Below are 13,198 nucleotides of genomic sequence, written 5' to 3' on the forward strand. Positions count from 1 at the left end.
CCACCTTATGTACTATATCAACATATCTGCAGTACAGACCAAAAGTTTGGACACACCTTCTCATTTAAAGATTTTTCTGTATTTTCATGACTATGAAAATAGTACATTCACACTGAAGGCATCAAAACTATGAATTAACACATGTGGAATTATATACTTAACAAAAAAGTGTGAAACAACTGAAAATATGTCTTATATTCTAGGTTCTTCAAAGTAGCCACCTTTTGCTTTGATGACTGCTTTGCACACTCTTGGCATTCTATTGATGAGCTTCAAGAGGTAGTCACCGGAAATGGTCTTCCAACAATCTTGAAGGAGTTCCCAGAGATGCTTAGCACTTGTTGGCCCTTTTGCCTTCACTCTGTGGTCCAGCTCACCCCAAACCATCTCGATTGGGTTCAGGTCTGGTGACTGTGGAGGCCAGGTCATCTGGTGTAGCATCCCATCACTCTCCCTCTTGGTCAAATAGCCCTTACACAGCCTGGAGGTGTGTTTGGGGTCATTGTCCTGTTGAAAAATAAATGATGGTCCAACTAAACGCAAACCAGATGGAATAGCATGCCGCTGCAAGATGCTGTGGTTGCTATGCTGGTTCAGTATGCCTTCAATTTTGAATAAATCCCCCACAGTGTCACCAGCAAAGCACCCCCACACCATCACACCTCCTCCTCCCTGCTTCACGGTGGGAATCAGGCATGTAGAGTCCATCCGTTCACCTTTTCTGCGTTGCACAAAGACACCGTGGTTTGAACCAAAGATCTCAAATTTGGACTCATCAGACCAAAGCACAGATTTCCACTGGTCTAATGTCCATTCCTTGTGTTCTTTAGCCCAAACAAGTCTCTTCTGCTTGTTGCCTGTCCTTAGCAGTGGTTTCCTAGCAGCTATTTTACAATGAAGGCCTGCTACACAAAGTCTCCACTTAACAGTTGTTGAAGAGATGTGTCTGCTGCTAGAACTTTGCATGGCATTGACCTGGTCTCTAATCTGAGCTGCTGATAACCTGCGATTTCTGAGGCTGGTGACTCGGATAAACTTATCCTCAGAAGCAGAGGTGACTCTTGGTCTTCCTTTCCTGGGGCGGTTCTCATGTGAGCCAGATTCTTTGTAGCACTTGATGGTTTTTGAAACTGCACTTGGGGACACTTTCAAAGTTTGCCCAAGTTTTTGAACTGACTGACCTTCATTTCGTAAAGTAATGATGGCCACTCATTTTTCTTTACTTAGCTGCTTTTTCTTGCCATAATACAAATTCGAACAGTCTATTCAGTAGGACTATCAGCTGTGTATCCACCTGACTTCTGCACAACACAACTGATGGTCCCAACCCCATTTATAAGGCAAGAAATCCCACTTATTAAACCTGACAGGGCACACCTGCGAAGTGAAAACCATTTCCGGTGACTTCCCTTGAAGCTCATCAAGAGAATGCCAAGAGTGTGCAAAGCAGTCATCAAAGCAAAAGATGGCTACTTTGAAGAACCTAGAATATAAGACATATTTTCAGTTGTTTCACATTTTTTTGTTAAGTATATAATTCCACATGTGTTAATTCATAGTTGTGATGCCTTCAGTGTGAATGTACAATTTTCATAGTCATGAAAATACAGAAAAATCTTTAAATGAGAAGGTGTGTCCAAACTTTTGGTCTGTACTGTATATATATATACAGTTAGGTTCATATATATTTGGACAGAGACAACATTTTTCTAATTTTGGTTCTAAACATTACCACAATTAATTTTAAACAAAACAATTCAGATGCAGTTGAAGTTCAGACTTTCATCTTTCATTTGAGGGTATCCACATTAAAATTGGATGGAAGGTTTAGGCGTTTCAGCTCCTTAACATGTGACACCCTGTTTTTAAAGGGACCAAAAGTAATTGGACAGATTAAATAATTGTACATAAAATGTTCATTTATAGTACTTGGTTGAAAACGCTTTGTTGGCAATGATTGCCTGAAGTCTTGAACTCATGGACATCACTAGACGCTGTGTTTCCTCCTTTTCGATGCTCTGCCAGGCCTTCACTGCGGTGGTTTTCAGTTGCTGTTTGTTTGCGGGCCTTTCTGTCTGAAGTTTAGTCTTTAACAAGTGAAATGCATGCTCAATTGGGTTGAGATCAGGTGACTGACTTGGCCATTCAAGAATATTCCACTTCTTTGCTTTAATAAACTCCTGGGTTGCTTTGGCTTTATGTTTTGGGTTATTGTCAATCTGTAGTTGTAGTATGAAACAACGACCAATCAGTTTGGCTGCATTTGGCTGGATCTGAGCACACAGTATGGCTCTGAATACATCAGAATTAATTTGGCTGCTTCTGTCCTGTGTCACATCATCAATAAACACTAGTGACCCAGTGCCACTGGCAGCCATGCATGCCCAAGCCATCACACTGCCTCCGCCGTGTTTTACAGATGATGTGGTATGCTTTGGATCATGAGCTGTACTACGCCTTCGCCATACTTTTCTCTTTCCATCATTCTGGTAGAAGTTGATCTTGGTTTCATCTGTCCAAGAATGTTCTTCCAGAACTGTGCTGGCTTTTTTAGATGTTTTTTAGCAATGTCCAGTCTAGCCTTTTTATTCTTGATGCTTATGAGTGGCTTGCACCGTGCAGTGAACCCTCTGTATTTACTTTCATGCAGTCTTCTCTTTATGGTAGATTTGGATATTGATACGCCTACCTCCTGTAGAGTGTTGTTCACTTGGTTGGCTGTTGTGAAGGGGTTTCTCTTCACCATGGAGATTATTCTGCGATCATCCACCACTGTGGTCTTCCGTGGGCGCCCAGGTCTTTTTGCATTGATGAGTTCACCAGTGCTTTCTTTCTTTCTCAGGATGTACCAAACTGTAGATTTTGCCACTCCTAATATTTTAGCAATTTCTCGGATGGGTGTTTTCTGTTTTTGCAGCTTAAGGATGGCTTGTTTCACCTGCATGGAGAGCTCCTTTGACCACATGTTTACTTCACAGCAAAACATTCCCAATGCAAGCACCACACCTCAAATCAACTCCAGGCCTTTTATCTGCTTAATTGAGAATGACATAATGAAGGGATTGCCCACACCTGTCCATGAAATAGCCTTGGAGTCAATTGTCCAATTACTTTTGGTCCCTTTAAAAACAGGGTGGCACATATTAAGTAGCTGAAACTCCTAAACCCTTCATCCAATTTTAATGTGGATACCCTCAAATGAAAGCTGAAAGTCTGAACTTCAACTGCATCTGAATTGTTTTGTTTAAAATTCATTGAGGTAATGTCTAGAACCAAAATTAGAAAAATGTTGTCTCTGTCCAAATATATATGGACCTAACTGTATATATATATATATATATATATATATATATACACAAATAAGAACTATATTGCCGGTAACAGTAACAGGGTTAATACAGTATATTATGTCACAGCAATATGACTGAATACAATATCTATGCAACGTTCTATAACATACACTGCTCTTGAAATCAAGCAGTTAAATGACTGTTAATGCCTTTATGTCTCAACTTCACGGGCGTCACTCTCAGTACTAGGCCCTTCCCATCATAGTCTCTATAAGCACCTCTGATTGTTACACTGGCTCTAGCGGGGGTCAGTGGTATTTCCCGCTATGGCACAAGTCCTAGATATGAGAGTCACTGAGTATACAGTGTGCTTATTGCACCGGCCATCTCTGTTCCCTGAATCATGGCCCCAACCCACACCCTGTACCGTATGTCTACGGTAAGGTAAGCTAGAAGTGACAGCTCACAGGAATGGTCCTCTGCTACAGCTGGATCTTCTCCCGAACCTGGTCCGGATCTGGACACATTCTTCTACTGGCGCTGCTTATGGATCTTCTACTGTTATGTGGTACAGATCTTCTACTGGCGCTATTTATAGATATTCTACTGGCACTGTGTACGGATCTTCCTTACAGCTTAGGCATTCTCCGGAATTTGATTACTCTCGTACCCTTCTGTGGCGATGGTGGCTTTAAGCCCACATAGCAGCCACATGACCTTTCGTGGTACAGGTTCGGGCACCAACTGCCTCTTCTCAGTCTGGCCAGGCCTTTTATAATTAGTAACTGCGACACAGGTGTCACCTGACCGGTTGTCGTCATTAAACTCCTCTGGGAACATAGCTTCCCACTAATAGGTTCCTACTACTGTAATTATTTCTTTACTTCGCTTCGATGTTCGCTTGCAATTACTCAGCTAGGCAACAACTTCAACTGCATTCTTCTCTCTTGTCCACTTCCTTACACTACCATAACAGTAGTATACTATCTTGTAAGTGAGCTGGTCTCCTTCACCTGGAGCATACTTTTGAATGGAAGTAGAAGATGGAGCTATCTACTTTGTCTTCTGTGAGCCTTATTACAGCCCTTATATGGTGCACCTTATATAGCAAGTACTGTTCACTCCTAATTCTAGCTAACTATGAGGCAGAAACTCTCCATAGCTTTATTATTTAACTTTCTGCAAGGCTATCCGTCGGTGTGTTTTAATGATCATTACTTGGCAGAAACTGAACATTCTTATGCATTCTGTCCTGTTACTAGAGGGATTCTAATGTCATTCCCATGCTGCCCTCTGACCCTGCTATGTCACCAGCAAGTCAATGCATTAACTGTTGCTAGAACTTAGTACAGCTCTTGCTTCTAATGAGTAACACCTGAAACCTCCAATATGGTATCAACGGCAGTGGCATTCCGCTAATTGCAGCAGACCGCGCGGCCACAACAGTGGCTAGTGCTGGTACCAGGCCCCACCGAGCCAGACTTTCAACTGTATCCACATCCTGGATGTGTATTCAAGTTGAAAGCAATGGTCAAGGAGGGAGCCATCAGCTGATGCTCCCTTCTCCATCATTCTGAAATCTCAGTGCACCATGTGTGGCCATAAGACTATTTGAAGGACTAGTTTGGGGGCCATAAAACTATTTGGAGTGCTAGTTGTGGGCCATCATGTTTAGTTAGGGTCTATCATACTATTTGGAGGCCTATTTGTGGGGCCATCATACTATTTGGAGTGCTATGTGGAGGCCATCAAGCTACTTAGTGCACCATCATACTATTTGTAGGGCTATGTGGGGGGCTATCATACTATCTGGTGTACTATGTGGGGACCATCATACTATTTGAAGGGCATTACACTATTTGGAGGGCTATTTGGGGGGGTCATATTACTATTTGGAGGACTATGTATGTAGTAATTATTCTGTTTGGAGGGCTGTGTGGGGGCCAATTATGCAGTTTAAAGCATTGTGTGGGATCCATTATACTGTGTGCAGGCTTGTATGGGGTCCATTATACTGTATGGAGGATTGTGTGGGGGCTATTATACTGTGTGGAGGGTTGCGTAGGGGCCATAATACTGTCAAGAGGGTTGTGTGGGTGCTATTATACTGTCTTGAGGGCTATGTGGGGGTGCCATTCTACTATTTGTAGGGGCTAGTATGGGCCATTATGTTGTGTACAGGCCATTATATACAGTGTAGAGTGTTGTGTGGGAGCCACTATACTGCATGGAGGGCCACTATACTGTATGGAGAGCCATCGTATTGTATGGAGGGCTGTATGGCTCTGTTGGGGCCATCATACTGTATGTGGGGGACTATCAAACTGTGCTAAGGTCACTGTAATGGTATCAAACTTTGTAGGGGTACTGTAAGGTCATCATACTGTGCATGTGCAAGGTACTGTGGAGGAATTCATTGTGGAGGTATCTTATTGTGGTTGGGGGGCACATTTGTTGGCATCATACTTTATTGGGGCTATGAAAGGGGTGTCTTAGTGTGTGGTAACACAAAGAGGCTTCAATAAGGGCAAAAGTACTTCGTAAGGGCTTTAAAGTTGCGGGATATGCTCTTCTCTGACTTTGCTGATTATTATTTTTATTTATTGTTTTTTTGGGGGGAGGGAGGCAATTATGACTTCTGCTACGGTGCCCCATGATTTCCATGTATGCCCTTGATCAGTGGCATCCTGCCAGGCACGATTGACATGGGGCATTCTCGTACGCCTGTCTCACTTCAGTACCAGCGCAACACTTGTATAGCAGCAATAAACATGCAATATGCTTTATAAGGCATTAGAATAATACCAAAGCAACTTGGCTAACCAGGTGGTATGTCCACTGAAACGGTAGCCAGTGGCAACAAAAAAAGATATGTGAGTCCCTGACAGTATAGGTTTGGGAAATATGACTCCTTAATTATGTAACAGCATGGCGGATTCCATTTAAACCTTCATGCCAGCGGGTGGAGGGACACATTCCCAATTGGTAATGCCTATATGTTAATTAACCCGTTTACCACCTAGGGATTTTTTGTAAAATAAAACCCCCAAAACCTTGGTGAAAGAGCATTTTTTTCACCACTTCATCAAATTTGGATTTTTTTCCCTGTGATTTCCAGTACATTTTATTGGAAAATAAATGGTGTCATTTAACACTTCATCTCATTCTGCAAAAAACAAAGCCCTCATATGGCTATGTCGACAGAAAAATAAAAAAGTTATGGCTCTTGGAAGAAGGGGAGGGGAAACATACAAATGTGCAAATGAAAATTGGCTCCTTCCTTAAAAGAGTTGTCCGATCCAAATCGATAAGTCTGCAGTCACTCTGTAGACTTATGAACTCCCCCAACGCATGCACTGTGCCCTGCGAGGATTCGATGGTTTCTGAGCCAGGACCGGAGGGTATGTATGAGTTATGCATACTCCCGGCCAGTGCTCGTCTAGTGGGCGTGGCCTCGCTCCATACACTTGTGTAGAGCAAGGCTGCACCTCAACTAGTGACGCGACCATTTAGTGGGCGTGGCCTAGTATTGGTGTAGAGTACAAGTGTATGGAAGCGAGGCTGCGCCCACTGGACAGGCTGTGACCCGGAGTATGTATAGTTCATACATACCCTCCGATCTCAGCTCAGAAATGGGCAAATCCCCGCAGCGCACAGTGCATGCGTTGGGGGGATTCATAAGTCTGCAGTCACACAGAGTGACTGCAGACTTATTCATTTGGACCGGACAACCCCTTTAAATTTTTTATCACCTTTAGTTTTTTCGTTTTCGTTTTTTGCTCCCCCTCTTCCCAGAACTATGACTTTTTTATTTTTCTGTCAATATGGCCATGTGAGGGCTTGTTTCATGCGGGAAAAGTTGTACTTTTGAATGACATCATTCATTTTACCATATTGTGTACTGGAAAATGGGAACAAAATTCCAAGTGCAGTGAAATTGCCAAAAAAAGTGCAATTCCACAATTTTTTTTTTTTTTAACACGATAACTAAATGTTAAAACTGACCTGTCATTATGAGTTTGTAGATATCAAACATATATAAGTTATTTTTTATTTAAGTGGTGATAAAAAATCCAAAGTTTGTAAAAAAAAATGGTGTCATTTTCCGAGATGCATAGTGTCTACATTTTTCGTGATATGTTGCTGGGTGAGAGCTTATTTTTTGTGCGCCGAGCTGACGTTTTTATTGATACCATTTTGGGGTAGATATGATGTGTTGATTGCTCGTTATTGAATTTTATTGCAATGTTGAGGCGACCAAAAAATTCTGGTGTTTTTATTTTCATTCTAGTTACGCTGTTTATAATGTGTATTTTTGATTTTTTTTTAATTGTTTTATTTTGAATGGGGCAAAAAGGGGGTGATTTGAACTTTTACATTTTTTTAATTTTTTAAAATATTTTTAAAAACTTTTTTTAAAATTTTCACTGGCTTCAATATTCCCCATGGGAGACTAGAAGCTGCGATCATTCGATCGCTTGTGCTACACATAGCAGGAAGCCCTGCTATATGTAGCAAAATGTTCATCTGCTATGAGCGCCGGCCACGGGGAGGCACTCATAGCAGATCAGCAATGACATCCACAGGGGTCTCCTGCAAACCCCGGGTTGTCATGCCAACCCATCGGCGCCCTGCGATCTTGTGACAGGGGCACCGATGGGCGGAGCTGGTGACACAGTTCCAGTGCTGCCATGTTAAATGCCGCTGTCGAGTTTGACACCAGGATTTAACTTGTTAACAGCCTTGGGTGGATCGCGATTCCACCTGCAGCTGTTAGGGGCACATGATGACATCAGCTGTCATGTGCTGGAAAAGATGTGGGCTCATCGCCGGAGTCCACATCAAACAGGAGAAGATGACCTATGACATATTTATATGTCATAGGTTGTAAAGTGGTTAAGGGGATAAAAACCAAGGTTTTACACATAAGAAAGCTTTGTAATAACCCCATCACTCCCTGGCCTCTGGTGTAATGGTTGTACGCTATCACTGCTTGGAGAAAGAATCTATGATGTTTTTCTGTCAACTGATTCCTAATAATTTCAAATTTCAAAAACACCCATCTTGCTGCAAAGGAAATCTAAGTCTTCAAGATGGCTTCCTCCTTGTTCGGCCCATAATGAGAATAAATAAGCAGGGTGCTCAATAGTGCAGAAAACAAGGATAGGCCACGACCCCACTATCAGTATTTGGTCAGTATTTTTCCTCAGTATTTGTAAGCCAATACCAGGTGAGGAACAATCAGAGAAAAGGTATAATAGAAACAAGTGTGCCAATTCTGCATTTATCACCCACTCCTGATTTTGGCTTACAAATACTGAAGAAAAATACTGACCTAATACTGACCAAATACTGATAGTGGGGTAGTAGCTATAAAGTGGAGATGGTGAGGGCTGACAGAAAGGGCATATGGAAGTGCCCTCACCTTGGAGAGATGTGCAAATACCAGGCACAATCCTGTTTCAAATCCAGAGATAGAAGACATCAGCTTCATATACCCAAAGTGGTGGTCTGGTGCAGGAACCACCATGTATCAGATAAATAGTATAGAAATTAAAATAAAAAAAAAGAGGATGATAACAGCACTGCTGAGTGCAACAGACAGGCAGGTAATACCCTCATAAGAATTTACGAAAAGAATAAGGGCTACGCCTCTCAACATCAGACAGATGTCTTCCTCAGGCCAGACATGTGTTAGCAATACAATAGACAGGGTTTAAATGGAAAAAAAAGGAGGGAAAAGAGTTACACACTGACATCATGGGGCCAGGGCTGTACCAGGGTTGTGCCTGGCTACTTATAATGTGCTGTTTAGTAATGGGAAACCTGTTCTCTTTAAGATTTTACAAACTTCAGAAGACAAATGAAAGATGAATTGAGCAGTATGATGAGGCACAGCAGGCATTACCTTAGACCACGTGCACACATAGAGTATTAGGTGGCTTTTTTACCTCAGTGTTTTGTCTTACAAATACTGATGGAAAATGCTGACCAAATACTGAACGTGTGAACGTGGCCTTAGTTTGTCTGGTGAGGGCCAGCAGACACCACCTTGGTCAGATTGGTAAGGTCCCATTGGAAAAAAGTTCGAGAAGCCCTGATTTTGATCATTACTTCCATGCCAAAAGCACTTTTTACTAATATTTGTTAGTGAGTCCAGTCCTTTTTATCAATAGTCATCAATTCAATTTTGCTGAAAAATGTCCTGTCCACATGGCAGACCCCTCTGATTCTGTCATGAATAACTCAAAACTCCTAAAATTGCCCCTTTTAGATTTTATAGAAATGAACAAACGCTGAATGTGGATCTAACAGTCCTACTTGCTTACATTGTTTTCAGACTAGATGTATTTTTATTTCCTACCCACAACTGCAATTGCTAAAGCATAGGCACAGTGGCAGCAGTTACTTGATAAATGAGATAGTCTCCACTTACCCACATAGAAGCAGCGCTCAGCTTTATAATGTAAAGGGCCGTAAATCATTGATAAACGGGCACCTTGGTGTTTTGTCATATTTTATTTACCTGCAATCACAAAGCTTGAAGTAACATCTTACTTTCTCTGGCCGTAAGAGTCTGATATGTGACACTATTTGAACATCGCTTAATATAAAATGCAAAACGAGCTATTGAATGTGACAGGTTAACGCAGCTGCAATAATTCTCTGCAGCAATTGAGTTATCATCAGGGCAATTTCACCTTTCACGTCTCAAGAGACACCCAAAAGAACCAGTATGTATAGAAATATTTTGCTGCAACATATATTGTATAACTGGAGCCAAAATGTAAGCTCTATACATTAGTGAAAAGAATATGAAATCTTTGCATATGCACACTGTCAATACCACAGGCTCTCAATTACATATACAGATAGGTCCAGAAATATTTGGACAGTGACCAAATTTTCATGATTTGGGCTCTGAATGACGCTATTTTTTATTTCAAATGAAACAACTGGGATGCAATTGAAGTTTAGGCTTTCAGGTTTAATTAACCCCTTTCTGGCCTAAGGCGTACTAATACTATCTGTGCCCTGGGCCTTATGGGCCAGATATGTATTAGTACGCCCTGGCGATTTCGCACACACAAAGGCTGTGCGGGCGCGATTGCCGCCGGGTGTCAGCCGATTGTCACAGCTGACACCCGGCACTATGTGCAAGGAGCGGTGAACACGGTAAAAAAAAAAGAAGCAAAAAACAATGCTTTATCATCAAACCGCGAAACAAAAAATGGAATAAAACGCGATCAAAAAGACAAATGTAAATAAAAATGGTACTGCTGAAAACGTCATCTTGCCCTGCAAAAAACAAGCCACCATACAGCTCCAGCGGAAACGCGAAAAATAAAATAGTTATAGCTTTCAGAATAAAGCGATGCAAAAGTAAATATTTTTTCTATAAAATAGTTTTTATTGTGCAAAAGCGCCAAAACATAAAAAAATATAAATGTGGGACCGCTGTAAACGTACTGACCCTTAGAATAAAGTTGTATTATCAATTTTACCACACGCGGAACGGCATAAAAAAAAAAAACAAAACAATTTCTGAATTGTTGGTTTTTGTTTATTCCGTCTCCCAAAAATCGGAATAGAAATCGATCAAAAAAAGTCATGTGCTCGAAAATGGTACCAATAAAAACGTCAACTTGTCCTGCAAAAAACAAGCCCTTACATGACTCTGTCGGCCGAAATATGGAAAAATTATAGCTCTCAAAATATGGTGATGCAAAAACTAGTCTTTGCAAAAGGGTTTTTTTAGTGTGTGACAGCTGTCAATCATAAAAACCCGATATCAACCTGGCATCGCTATAATCACACCGACCCGAACAATAAAGTTGTCTAATCACTTATACCGCATGAGGAACGGAGTAAAAAATAAACTCTAGGGTTACGGTCATGCTAGGGTTAGGGTTGTGCTAGGGTTAAGGTTGTGTTAGGTTAGGGTTGTGCTGGGGTTAGGGTTGGCTAGGGTTAGGGTTGTGCTACGGTTAGGGTTGTGCTAAGGTTATGGTTGGGCTAGGGTTAGGGTTGGGCTAGGGTTAGGGTTGTGCTAGGGTTAGGGTTGTGCTAGGGTTAGGGTTATGCTAGGGTTAGGGTTGGGCTAGGGTTATGTCATGGGTGTGTCGCCACGAAGATCGTCGCAACTACACAGCCTGACTTCTCGCAGCTGAGTTTTTGGTGCTTTGTGTTTTTTGGTTGTGAGGGAGTTAATTCTCTCTCTCTGTGCTTGACGAGGCTCAGCCTCGCCCAGCTGCAGTTAATGCTGCAGTATTGGGATTCCTTCAAATACCTGCTGGTCTGATAGGGAAGTTGTTGGTGAAAGCATTTCTTTCAGACCTTCAGAGTGGATCGTTGTTTGGTAGAGTTCGGAGCGAGGAGTATGCGGTGTGGTTAGTTCCCTTCCTCCCTTTATCATTTATCTCCTAACCTGTTGTTGTTCCCTCTGTAATTGTGGTGTTAGTTTTTGTATGCAAGGTGGTTTTTGGTTTTCCCCTTGTACTGTCTCGTTTGTCTAGTACTGTGTTTTGGGCATTTTCTATCCTGTTCCCCATTGTTGTGATCGGGGTCCTTCTCAGGACTAGATTACTTAGGTTCAGAGTTATTCAGGAGTTTAGGGTTACGCTGGTGGCCTGGACCTCTGTACCGTTAACAGTACCTCCAGGTTGAGGGATTAGTCAGGGCCCCCGTCTAGGGTCAGCTCAGGCCCCTGACCCCCCTGTACGCTGAGACAGCGTGACATGTTAGGGTTGGGCTAGGGTTAGGGTTGGAGTTAGGGTTGTGTTGGGGTTGGGATTTTTTCAGAAGTAAAGAAAAAAAAATTATGGCGATTAGTTTTGAGCGCAAGTACTCGCTACTTGAGTTTGCACTGGGTACTTGGGTATGCACCGAGTATTGCGAGTGCTCAAATGACATGGTCAAGTCTTCGTCCCATATGTTTTGCAGCTGTTATACAACCAAAAAAAACTTGCAGGGATTGCCTGCCATGCATGAGCGATCCCCGCATGTTTTTTTTGGGGTGTCTAACAACCATGAAACATGCGGACGGGGACTCGAGCATGTCACTTGAGCACCCGCGATACTTGGTGCATACCCGAGTACCCGATGCAAACTCAAGTAGCGAGCACTTGCAGTCAAGACTAATGACTACTTATTCAGTATGACCACCTAATGTTATCAAATTCTGTGTCGTATCTCTGGGTTCAAAATGTTCACTATACCCCTTGATAAAATCCTTGAGAGGTATAGTTTCCAAAATGGAGTCACTTGTGGGGGGATTCCACTGTTTAGGCACATCAGGGGCTCCCCAAATGCAACATGGCGTCCGCTAATTATTCAAGCAAATTTTACATTCAAAAAGTCAAATGGTGCTCCTTCCCTGCCGTGCGCCAAAACAGTGGTTTTCCCCAACATATAGGGTATCGGCTTACTCAGGAGAAATTGCACAACAAATTGCATGGTGCAATTTCTCCTGTTACCGTTATGAAAATGAAAAATTGGAGGCTGAGAAACATTTTTGTGGGAAAAATGTGAAAATTTTATTTTTACGGCTCAATGTTATAAACTTCTGTGAAGTACTTGGGGGTTAAAAGTGCTCCGCACACACCTAGATAAGTTCCCTGATGGGTCTAGTTTCCAAATGTGGTCACTTGTGGTGGATTTCCACTGTTTAGGCACATTAGGGGCTCGCCAAACGCAACATGACGTTCGCTAATTATTCAAGCAAATTTTACATTCAAAAAGTCAAATGGCGCACATTGCCTTCCGAACCCTGCCATGCACCAAAACAGTGGTTTTCCCCCACATGTGGGGTATCTGCGTACTCAGGAGGAATTGCACAACAAATTTTGGGGTCCATTTTTTCCTAATACCCTTGCGAAAATAAAATAATTGGGGTCTAAAGTAACATT

Source organism: Phyllobates terribilis, unplaced genomic scaffold (genome assembly GCF_046119375.1).
Source record: "Phyllobates terribilis strain yellow unplaced genomic scaffold, ASM4611937v1 Scaffold_3__8_contigs__length_932513732, whole genome shotgun sequence".
Taxonomy (NCBI): domain Eukaryota; kingdom Metazoa; phylum Chordata; class Amphibia; order Anura; family Dendrobatidae; genus Phyllobates; species Phyllobates terribilis.